General features: G+C 35.3%; 1 protein-coding gene across 8 annotated transcripts in view; it reads right to left on the minus strand.

Annotated features, from left to right (window-relative positions):
• The window catches only part of NAALADL2 (N-acetylated alpha-linked acidic dipeptidase like 2), a 1576761-nt gene that overhangs the window by 218870 nt on the left and 1344937 nt on the right, over positions 1 to 12954 (minus strand). The gene's annotated exons all lie outside the window — the stretch shown is intronic.

Below are 12954 nucleotides of genomic sequence, written 5' to 3' on the forward strand. Positions count from 1 at the left end.
AGAAAAGAAATCCTCTCCTACTCTGACAGAATTATGAACATATATGATACTAAAAACTGCTATCAGGATTATTGTACCATGGCTAAACCCTTTGACTGTGTGGATAATAACAAGCTGTGAAAAATTCTAACAAGCTGGGAGTATAAGACCACCTTACCTATCTCCTGAGAAACCTGTATGCAGGTCAAGAAGCAATTGTTAGAACCAGACATGGAACAACAGACTGGTTTAAAATTGGGAAAGGAGTATGTCAAGGCTGTATATTGTCATCCTGCTTATTTACCTTATTTACCTTACATGCAGAGTGAAAGTGAAAAGTGAAGTTGCTCAGTTGTACCCAACTCTTTGTGACCCCATGGATAGTAGCCTGCACCAAGCTCCTCCATCCATGGGATTTTCAATGCAAGAGTACTGCAGTGGGTTGCCATTTTCTTCTCCAGGGAATCTTCCCAACCCTGGGATCGAACCCAGGTCTCTCACATTGTAGACAGACGCTTTACCGTCTGAGCCACCAGGGAAGTCCTATATGCAGAGTACATTATATGAAATGCTGGGCTGGATGAAGCACATTCCAGATCCAATCTTGATCTGGAATCAAGATCGCTGGGAGAAATATCAATAACCTCAGATATTCAGATGACACCACTCTTAGAAAGTGAAGAGGAACTAAAGAGCCTCTTGATGAATGTGAAAGAGGAGAGTGTAAAAAAGATGGCTTAAAACCCATCATTCAAAAAGCAAAGATCATGGCATCTGGTCCCATCACTTCATGGCAAATAGATAGGGAGAAAATGGAAACAGTGACAGACTTTATTTTCTTGGGCTCCAAAATCACTGAAGACAGTGACTGCAGCCATGAAATTAAAAGACACATGCTCTTTGGAAGAAAACCTATCACAAACCTAGACAGTGTGTTAAAAAGCAGAGATATTATTTTGCCAACAAAGGTCCATATAGTCAAAGCTATTGTTTTTCCAGTAGTCATGTACGGATGTGAGATTTGGACCATAAAGAAGGCTGAGTGCTGAAGAATTGATGCTTTTGAACTGTGGTGCTGGAGAAGACCCTTGAGAATCCCTTGGACAGCAAGGAGATCAAACCTGAAGGAAATCAACCCTGAATATTCATTGGAAGGACCGATGCTGAAGCTGAAGCGCCAATACTTTGGCCACCTGATGCAAAGAACTGACTCATTGGAAAAGACTCTGATGCTGGGAAAGATAGAAGGCAGGAGCAGAAAGAGATGAAAGGGGATGAGGTGGTTGGATGGCATCACCAACTCAATGGATATGAGTCTGAGCAAACTTTTGGAGATAGTGACACAGAAGCCTGGCATACTGCTGTCCATGGGGTTGCAAAGAGTAGGACATGACTTAGTGACTGGACAACAAAAACTGCACTGGTAAGAAGTACAGTGTAGAGAAGGACAGAGCTGAGAGGATAACAGGAGTATATCTGCTTTCTGCCTGAAGAATGCCTCTCCTAGACTTTTCAATTGCATGAGAAAAATAGAATTATTTTATTTTTATTAAACATTTACACATGGGTATTTATTAATAGTAAATGAAAACTTTCTGATATGTACCTTTTTAAGTTTTGATGAAAATGTCTTTAAAGTGGATTACCCTCTCTCCTGTTTTCTTTATAGTCAGTAAATATATGAATCACAATTCTGTTTCTTGATGACTCAGGAAAATAATTGTGATTGTTCATTATTATTTTATTTTTGAATACAGAAATATGACTATTTGAACCTCCACTAGGTTCACTAGAACCACTAGAGCCTCCACTCAAGGCCACTGTAATTTCAAATATAATGAAGTCCCAAATCTTGATTTTTTAATTGAAATATTGTCAAAATAAACATTGTTTATCTATCACAATGCCCTTCAAACAAAAAAAAATGTTTGATTTCTTTAAATCTAATTCTTTGTTCAGTTACTTCAATTCAATTCAATGTCATAAAAATTTTCATATTTGTGGAATACATTCATTCTACCCTAAAATACCAGTTACTATGAACTGTTTAAAAGACAGATGTTGGATAACTGAAATTATGACTACATTAGAAGATAAAAAAAGATAGCAATTTTTAATATTTTCTATATCACACCAACAGCAGCAGAATTTACAGGTCCAAAGATTATTTTTTTAAAAATACAGTAGATATTCAGGCTTCCCTGGAGAAGAAGGTATGCACACATACATATGTAGTTCACTATTTTCTAAGGAATAACATTGAGAGAAATTAGCACTGAGAGACTGTATCATTGGTAAATTAATACCACATTGTATGTATGTGTGTGTGTGTGCAGGTATGAGGGGATCTTTTATTAGTCATCCAAAGGGGCAGTGGGTACTGTCCCCAGAACATTTAAGTATCATGAACAAAGTTCATTATAACAGACTCCAATACACTGCTCAGAGTCTTCTTGTTTGTTGTGTTATATTAGGTATTTTTTAGTAAGTGATCATTGCCTAGGGATTTTACCTTTTTCGTTGTACAGAGTCTCTGTGTCAATAGCACTTTTTGGAAGGACTTTTGACCTGTCTGCCAGAGCTGATTTGTTGTGCATCAACTGCTCTTCCCTTTGCCTCTGTAATTCTACAGTCCTTTGAAAATGATGTTATCCAAGAATGGTATGACAAGACAAAGTGAGGAAAAATGCAGAAACTAACATTAAAATTCACTATCTAGATAGGAACAGATTTCTGAAATAAGAAGGGCTTGTATTTAAACCATACAACATTCAGTTATCACCAAAAAAGTTACTTTATTAGACTACTGCTTTTGGAAATCTATTAACTCAAGAATACAACATGTCTCCAGTATTGCAGGACACTTCCTGAAGTAGGCTCACTGCCTTTAAAAGACTTATAGTATACAGGTGATCACGGTGCTTCCTATTCTGACTTATATTAATAGCATATTTATATTCTGTAACAAATACACGCCAAAATCAGTTTTTATGTATTTATATATATATATTCAGAGAATAGCAGTTTTTCCAGTTATTTCTATCTTCATATGCAGTAATAACTTCTAATATGTTGGAGCAGAATACCTATACTTTGATGAATAACTTCTTTTTATAAAAGGAGTCAAATTTTGGCAAGCTTATATTTTGTAATAATTTGCTTTGGAGTAATAAAAGTGAAAAAGGAAAACTGATAGTAAATATAAGGCATGACTTTAGAAACTATAATATTTGCACAGTATAATGGAAAATGATAAACCAAACCTTTCTAGGCAAGAGGAAATATAGAGAGTACACTCTCCAACTTTACTAAATGAAGATATTGAGTTTAATTACACATTTATGAAGAAAATACACACCTGTAATATTTCCCTTTCAAAGTATAAGAAGTTGGTTTAATATCCCATCATCTCCCTTGAGTAGGTCCAACCAGAATTCTTTATTACAAAGTACAATTTCTGCATTGAAAATACTTATTTGGGATATTTTCTTGTTTAGCTCATGTCTTAAACACATAGAGTATAGATCTATATGGAGACATTTGGCATCTAGTAACAATAATTTTAGATAGCAGAAAAAAATTCCAGAGTGTTTTTGAAGGTAAAAACAAAAGCTTTAAACACACAGCCTCTAAATAACCTCAGATATACACATAAACAGGATTAAAGGATATCATTTTGTTTGTTTTACTAAGTAGGATATGATAATCTCATATTTTATCCAAACAATATATCAAAACATTAAAGGTACTTGGAAGACAATCAGATTTGCTCATTTGGATTAGAAATCAAAGTCAGGTTTTCTAATCATTTAAAGAACTACACCAGAAATTCTATTAGCTCATGAATACAACATGCCTTTGAAATTCAAGAAAATGAATAAAAAATATTTGGTCTTATCCTTTTCCTCTTACTTTATACAAGACTATGGAGCTAAATTTTTAAGCTAGAGCTGAAAATTATATCTCAAGAGAAATAAAATCATTTTGTATTTTAGTCTGCCTCTATATTCTTTAGTTACAAGTAGGGTTTTTTAAGTTTTCAGCTACCATGCTATAAGAATCTTTATATTATAACAACTGGTACAGCTATAGTTTAATAATGACATTTAAAGATACCTGTAGATTCCTATTTTCAAATCATGTTTTTAAAATTAAACCATGGAACTTTTCAGGCAAGAATAATGGAGTGGGTTGCCATTCTGTTCTCCAGGGTGTCTTCCCATGCCAGGGATTGAACCTGTGTCTCCAGTATTACGGTGGATTCTTTGCCTGCTAAGCCATCAGGGAAGCCCCAGTTAGCAGACTATGATTCCATTAATCAGTCATTCTGGTTAATCATTTCCAAATGAAGACAAACAGCCAAATGTAATTAATATTAACTGAAATGGTTAAAATTTTGAATTATTTATATGTTTTTCATCACTGAGGACACAACCATTAGTCTTTATTCATACAACTGCAAAACTGAGTTTAAATTTATAGCTCTAAGTAAGAGCAAATGCAACTATATTGATAGAATATAAACTATAAAGAATTATTGCCTTGATTTCTAGGATTTACACAAAAACTACCTTGCTTTGCAATGCAATCTCACTATGACACTTTCTCCATATATGTAATGGAAATAAATACTATGTGACTCCTACTGTTTTCTCTTTGGGATATTGTCCAAATAATTTCAGTAAAAGATCTCTATTTTGACATCAATAAAAAAGAGGAAATGTATATCCATTTAAGAATATTTTGAAACCACATACTACTAATTATATATTAATATTACATAATGTATACTAATTAAGAATAAAAGAACTTTTGTTTTTTTACTGAAATAAGGTGGGAAAAACAATGAAAGAACTAATAAGCTGATATTTCTGGAGGAAGCTCGTAAGTGGAATTAGGTCATTTGCTGGTTTCCATGGTACCACATGTATAAAGTATTTTTTTTGTTTTACTGGATGCACCATTCATACTCAGAAGTTTTAAAATATAACACAGAAAACTTAGGGTTCCAGAAGAAAAACACTGTTAGTTCAATAATATTATAGGTAGTACATTTTCTCTGACACCCAAATGCTCTATATTCACATTTGATTTTAAAGCTCTTTTCTTGTAAACATAGCTATAGTGTTTTTTCTTTGTTTAAAATACAAGTTATCATTCAACATTTATGAATGTCTATTATGGCAAAATTTTAGCAATAAAATGATAACAATATATTAAATCCCAAAATATATAAAATAAATGTGATTTGTTGCTCAGTCGTGTCTGATTCTTTGTGACACCATGGACTGTAGCCTGGCAGGCTCCTCTGTGCACAGGATTCTCCAGGCAAAGATTGGAGTGGGTTGTCATTTCCTAGTGGAGAAGGCAATGGCACCCCACTCCAGTATTCTTGCCTTGAACAGTATGAAAAGGCAAAATGATAGGATACCGAAAGAGGAACTCCATATTTTAGTTAATGTGAATAATGTTATTGACACTATCAATATGGAGTAAACAAATATCTCTTTAAGATGCCACTTTCAATTCCTCGGGGTATACACCAGGAAGTGAAATTGGTGGATCACATAGTAACTCTATTTTTAAATTTTTGAGTTTTCCACAGCAGCACTACTATTTTGCATTGCCACCAATAGTTCACAGGGGTTCTGATTACTCCAGATCTTCACCAACATTTGTTATTTTCTGCTTTGTTTTGTCTCATGATATTAGCCCTTTTAATGGGTGCAAGGTGGTGGGTGGATATGCTTTTGAACATTTCTTCCTAAGTTGGCTTAAAGCTCAACATTTAGAAAATGAAGATCATGGCATCCGGTCCCATCACTTCGTGGGAAATAGATGGGGAAACAGTGGAAACAGTGTCAGACTTTATTTTTCTGGGCTCCAAAATCACTACAGATGGTGACTGCAGCCATGAAATTAAAAGACGCTTACTCCTTGGAAGGAAAGTTATGACCAACCTAGATAGCATATTCAAAAGCAGAGACATTACTTTGCCAACAAAGGTTCGTCTAGTCAAGGCTATGGTTTTTCCTGTGGTCATGTATGGATGTGAGAGTTGGACTGTGAAGAAGGCAGAGCACCGAAGAATTGATGCTTTTGAAGTGTGGTGTTGGAGAAGACTCTTGAGAGTCCCTTGGACTGCAAGGAGATCCACCCAGTCCATTCTGAAGGAGATCAGCCCTGGGATTTCATTGGAAGGAATGATGCTAAAGCTGAAACTCCAGTACTTTGGCCACCTCATGAGAAGAGTTGACTCATTGGAAAAGACTCTGATGCTGGGAGGGATTAGGGGTAAGAGGAGAAGGGGATGACAGAGGATGAGACGGCTGGATGGCATCACTGACTCGATGGACGTGAGTCTCAGTGAACTCCGGGAGTTGGTGATGGACAGGGAGGCCTGGTGTGCTGCAATTCATGGGGTCACAAAGAGTTGGACACAACTGAGCAACTGATCTGATCTGATAGTATTGTCTCTCTATAGATTCCATGAAACATTCTACCTTGGGTCATTAGTCCTCTCCATTTTGCACTTGGTCCGCATTATGAGTACTGTCTGGGTAACAACATCTGAATCATCAGTGATGATCAAAATGTTCCATAACATATGCTACTCAATGCCATAGTCACTAGCCATATGTAATCACTAAACATGAGAATTGTGGTTAATGAGATGGAAAAAACAAAAGCCTAATCTAATATAATTTATTTTAATTTAATTTAAATCAACCTGTGACTAGTGGTGATTATATCAGATAATGCATTTCTAGATCCTACTTCTTCCTGAACTCAAACCTCACATGTCCCAGTGCCTCCTTTGAATGCCTTATAGCATCCAAAATTCCACATATCCAACATCAAACTCATTATCACTTTGTTCAGGCCAGTGCACAATTTAGTTAGTTCAATAACACTAACTTTGTCCAAGATAGAGCTATTCAAATGATCCTTTACTATTCATTCTGCTTCATGTTTCATATCTAGTAAATCACGTATCCTGTCATTTAGTCTTAGAAATCACTTTCAAATCTACCTTCTGTTTTCTAAAATACATAACATCATTTCTCACATATTACTAACAACAACCAGCTCTTTAAAGAACTCTTGGTGGAAATTCATTGATATTAAAATAAAATTGGAATTCTTAAATTCCTCAAACATCAATTCTCTGGTGAATTCTTCAAATCTCTTGTGCTGTGCCTAGTCACTCAGTCATGTCTGACTCTTTGCAGTCTCATGGACTGTAGCCTGTGAGGCTCCTCTGTCCTTAAGGATTCTCCAAGCAAGAACACTGGAGTGGGTTGCCATACCCTCCCCTCCAGGTGATCTTCCCAACCCAGGAATCAAATTCAGGTCTCCTGCATTGCAGGCAGATTCTTTCCTGTCTGAGCCACCAGGGAAGCCTGAATCTCTTAGTCAGAGGTAAAATCTCTTGAGGTAAAAGTGCCACCCTCTCCTCTCCCATTCTTTGTCCATATTCCTATCATATTGTTTAGTGATTACATTGAAATATTTTGCTTACATTGGACCCACTCAGGTATGTAAATTGTTGTGCATTTTAAGTGGTTTTGTTTCACCCTTGGCTTATAATAGGCTACAATTAATAGAATGTTTAGATAACTAATAGCGATTTATGAGCTAAATGTTAAAGATTTAGAAATATAATGAGAAAATTCCTAAGTGTAGAAGGAGAAATAAGCCTATTTCAAAACATAAATCCATGGTGATTTTTATTCATTTATTAAAAGATTAAGCAGCTAAGATTTATATTGGCATTTCATTTATGTTTAGTCTTTGGAAGAATTAGTTTGGCTTCTATGATACGTTGAAAAAACAAATGTTATTTTTAAGGTAATTATAGAGGATAAGAAAAACATCTTCAACATTGATGTAAGATGTTGCCCGTAGGCAGTTTTATACTGTACCACTTAACTATCATTGAAGCCATGATAAATTATATATTTTGGCATCAATAGTGAGGCCCATTCATTATTTTCTTAGGTTTTATTCTTTATAACAAAAAGAAAAATTCCAAGATAAATTTAAACTTTGTAAAACATTTCTTTTTTTAAAAAAAGCACTACAGGATACATTGGAAAACTAGGATTCAACTCACAGCTCACATCCCATGCATAAGTGCCATTTATTTATTTATAATTTGTTTCAATTCAAAAAAGCACCAATGATAAATTGTTAACTTTTTAATACTTAGAAATTTTAATTTAATTTGACATAAATTATATTTGTGAAAAGAAAGATCTAGAATGCAGTTCTTAATTTGGAAAAAATAACAGACTGTATTACATGAACACTTATATAAGATATATGTATTTATTGTATTTATTTAATTAGATAACATTAAATACATGGTTTATTGACTATGCCAAAGCCTTTGACTGTGTGGATCACAATAAACTGTGGAAAATTCTGAAAGAGATGGGAATACCAGACTACCTGACCTGCCTCTTGAGAAACCTATATGTAGGTCAGGAAGCAAGTTAGAACTGGACATGGAACAACAGACTGGTTCCAAATAGGAAAAGGAGTACATCAAGGCTGTATATTGTCACCCTGCTTACTTAACTTCTATACAGAGTACATCATGAGAAATACTGGGCTGGAAGAAGTACAAGCTGGAATCAAGATTGCCAGGAGAAATATCAAAAACCTCAGATATGCAGATGACACCACCCTTATAGCAGAAAGTGAAGAGGAACTAAAAAGCCTCTTGATGAAAGTGAAAGTGGAGAGTGAAAAAGTTGGCTTAAAGCTCAACATTCAGAAGATGAAGATCATGGCATCTGGTCCCATCACTTCATGAGAAATAGATGGGGAAACAGTGGAAACAGTGTCAGACTTTATCTTTTTGGGCTCCAAAATCACTGCAGATGGTGACTGCAGCCATGAAATTAAAAGACGCTTACTCCTTGGAAGGAAAGTTATGACCAACCTAGATACCATATTCAAAAGCAGAGACATTACTTTGCCAACAAAGGTCCGTCTAGTCAAGGCTATGGTTTTACCAATGGTCATGTATGGATGTGAGAGTTGGACTGTGAAGAAAACTGAGTGTCGAAGAATTGATGCTTTTGAACTGTGGTGTTGGAGAAGACTCTTGAGAGTCCCTTGGACTGCAAGGAGATCCAACCAGTCCATTCTAAAGGAGATCAGCCCTGGGATTTCTTTGGAAGGAATAATGCTGAAGCTGAAACTCCAGTACTTTGGCCACCTCATGAGAAGAGTTGATTCATTGGAAAAGACTCTGATGCTAGGAGGGATTGGGGTCAGGAGGAGAAGGGGAAGACAGAGGATGGCATCACTGACTCGATGGATGTGAGTCTGAGTGAACTCTGGGAGTTGGTGATGACAGGGAGGCCTGGCGCGCTGCTATTCATGGGGTCACAAAGAGTCAAACACGACTGAGCGACCAAACTGAACTGAACTGAAATACATGGTTGTGTTATAGTGTTGTGTATCAAGTTAAAACTTTTGCTGGGAGAATAAGGACTAGTATCTTCAATATTTCCATTACTTCTGATTTTTTGAAATTGGAAATGGCAACCCACTCCAGTGTTCTTTCATGGAAAATCCCAGGGACAGGGGAGCCTGGTGGGCTGCTGTCTATGGGGTGGCACAGAGTCAGACATGACTGAAGCAATTTAGCAGTGATATAACATCAGTAATAGCTGTGCTTTATCATTTTATAAAGTGTTCCTCATATTTCATATTATTTTCATAATTGGCAGTAACAGAATTGATACCCATCTATATCTTTTTTGTTAAAAATCCAGTGCTATTATAATAATACACTACTATGTGAAATAGCAGAGAAGGCAATGGCACCCACTCCAGTTCTCTTGCCTGGAAAATACCATGATGGAGGAGCCTGGTGGGTTACAGTCCATGGGGTCGCGAAGAGTCTGACACGACTGAGCGACTTCACTTTCACTTTCCACTTTCATGCATTTGAGAAGGAAATGGCAACCCACTCCAGTACTCTTGCCTGGAAAATCCCATGATGGAGGAGCCTGGTGGGTTACAGTCCATGGGGTCGCAAAGAGTTGGACACGACTGAGCGACTTCACTTTCACTTTTCCCTTTCATGCATTGGAGAAGGAAATGGCAACCCACTCCAGTGTTCTTGCCTGGAGAATCCCAGGGACGGGGGAGCCTGGTGGGCTGCTGTCTATGGGGTCGCACAGAGTCGGACACGACTGAAGCAACTTAGCAGCAGCAGCAGCATGTGAAATAGGAGTATACCAAACATGTGATATACTCAGATAATACCACTATTATCCCCACTAAAACAAAATATTCTAAAGACCTCAACCTTTCACAAATGAAATTTTATACTCCATTTGTACACATTAACTAATTAATATATTCTCAGCATTTAATTAATTTAGTTATATGTTTCCATGTCTAATTTATTGTTTATTTTCATATTTAAAGGAAAAGCTAAATGCAAAAAATGCAGGTAAGGTACTACTTAGAAGACATTAATACTATTATTTTTTAATGCCAATAATTATACTCAATTATATATGTATTGCATTTCCAGAGAAAGGTACACAACATCTTTTCAATTTCACAGAATCCTAGTGAGGAAATCATTATGAGTATACTTCTTTTCGATGTAGACAATAAAGTTCTACTAAACAACATAACAAATTGGGAAGCAAGGCAGAATTAAAATCTATATTTCCTAGTTTTGCACTCTAGTCAATCCCTCTATATTTGTACCTTCATTTTGTTGTTGATCAAAGAAAATATGATTTTTAAAAAGTATCTATTAAATGCTTGTTTTATGGCTCTACAAGTTCTTCTAATAGTGAGATAAGACTGAACTTCCAAAGCACAATTCTTCCCTTGGCCTAGGTCTACAACACTGGTGGTTACCGCAGGTAATTGTGACTGAGGAAACAGTATCAACATTAAGTAAATATGTGTGGTCCTTAAAAAGTGTCACAGAATACCTGATTCTGCACTTTAGGTTTCAATTTTTCATCGACAGAATTCTTTTCATCATCCATCTAATGGGTTAAACATTAGTGTGCACAAGAAGTACTTTTAAAAATAACTGTAGAACATGTACCATATATGTGTATAAATTTGTGTCTTCACTCAAATAGTCTCTTATTCTCTGTTTCAAACTGAGTACTGATCTCATATTTATATGCTCAGGCCATGCTCTATGCTCCCCTACTCCCTTTCTCACCCAGTCATTCTTGCTTCCTAACATTCTCTCAGGAGATGAAGGATGGCTAAGATCTCACATGACAATAGTCAATGTGTGTTTTTACATCTAAAATCTAAACCTTAGAATTTCCTATCACTGGGGATTTCACATGTTAGATGTGAAATCATCTCATTATATATCTGATATCAATATGGTCTCAAATTTCCCTTTCTATAAAAGTTTATGAATTTCCTGATCCAGAGAAAAGCAGAAAAAATGGAGAAAATATTATTGTTTCATTGCCCTAAAAATCCTCTAATGCTTTACTTAAAAATAAGTAAATAAACTTAGGCTCTACGTAACCATATGATGATGATGATGATGATGATGATGATGATGATGAAAGTCGCTCAGTCATGTCCGACTCTTTGCGACCTCATGGACTATATAGTCCATGGAATTCTCCAGGTCAGAATACTGGAGTGGGGAGCCCTTCTCTTCTCCAGTGGATCTTCCCAACCCAGGGATCGAACCCAGGTCTCCCACATTGCAGGTGGATTCTTTACCAGATGAGCCACAAGTGAAGCCCAAGTACCCATAACATTTGAACAAATATACACATACATATAAACACACACACACCCTCACCCAAATACATATAGATATAAATATTTACATAGATATATATAGATAACAGATATGTATTTTTCTTTCTCTCTTTGCATATCAGGAATACAATTAAGATTTTAAATGCTAAGGACTTATTATTTGGGGGCCCCTTCTATTTTATTGTATCCAAGTAACAATGATGATCGGAGGATGGATATATTCAAAACTAAGCCAAGGAAATAGATTAGACTGGAAAGGAAAGAATCATAAATGTAGTTAAATTTAGAAATCTTGATCTTAGGAGAATTTTACATAAACTGTGGTCAAAATTTTACTTATTTTAAAAGTTCAGAAAAAAATAAATGTACAAATCTCTTAAATGCCAGAGTACCTAGAATTTTAGTTTTAGTATTCTGAATTCATTCTATTGCCAATCACTGAGTTCAGTTATTATACCACAATTCCTCTTTCTAAAGCATAGAAAGAGCCATGTAAAATTTCACTAAGAAGATGTAAAAAAGACTCAGTATTTTATCTAAGCATATATAAATATGGATTGTTTTAAGAGTACTGAAATATCAATATTCTGTTCAAACTCTATCCCCCAAAGGCAGGCTATAATTGGTTAAATCAATAGTTGGTAAATGTAAAAATTCACATGATGTCATATGTTCTCGGAACATTAAACTAATTTGCTCTACACTGTAGAATTTAATTTTCTTCATTCTATAAACTCAAAGTCAAGTATTTATCATAAACATAGATATAAGCATCATAGAAATAAATCAATTAATATAAATGCAGTCTAACTTTTTCTTTAAGAAAACGGGTCATTTTTTTCTGCAGTGAAGTACAATGAACCATGCAACTTAAATATTGGAACAAATCTTTGAAGATACAGAAATTCAAAGACTCATTTTGTATTGTCCTTAATCTGAGGTAAAGGAAGTATACTTGAGAATATACCACAAGTCTATTTTCAAATTAAGAATTTTATTAAGAATCTATTTTGGTAGTATATATAAAATGGGATACTACTCAATCATACACAAAGAATAAAATTTTGCTATTTGCATCAACATGGCTGGACTTGGACGACACTGTACTAAGTGAGATATGTCAGACAGGAAAAGATGAACACTTTATATCATTTATATGTGGAATTGAAAAAAAAATACACCAAGCTA

The sequence above is a fragment of the Bos javanicus genome, chromosome 1 (genome assembly GCF_032452875.1).
Source record: "Bos javanicus breed banteng chromosome 1, ARS-OSU_banteng_1.0, whole genome shotgun sequence".
NCBI lineage: Eukaryota > Metazoa > Chordata > Mammalia > Artiodactyla > Bovidae > Bos > Bos javanicus.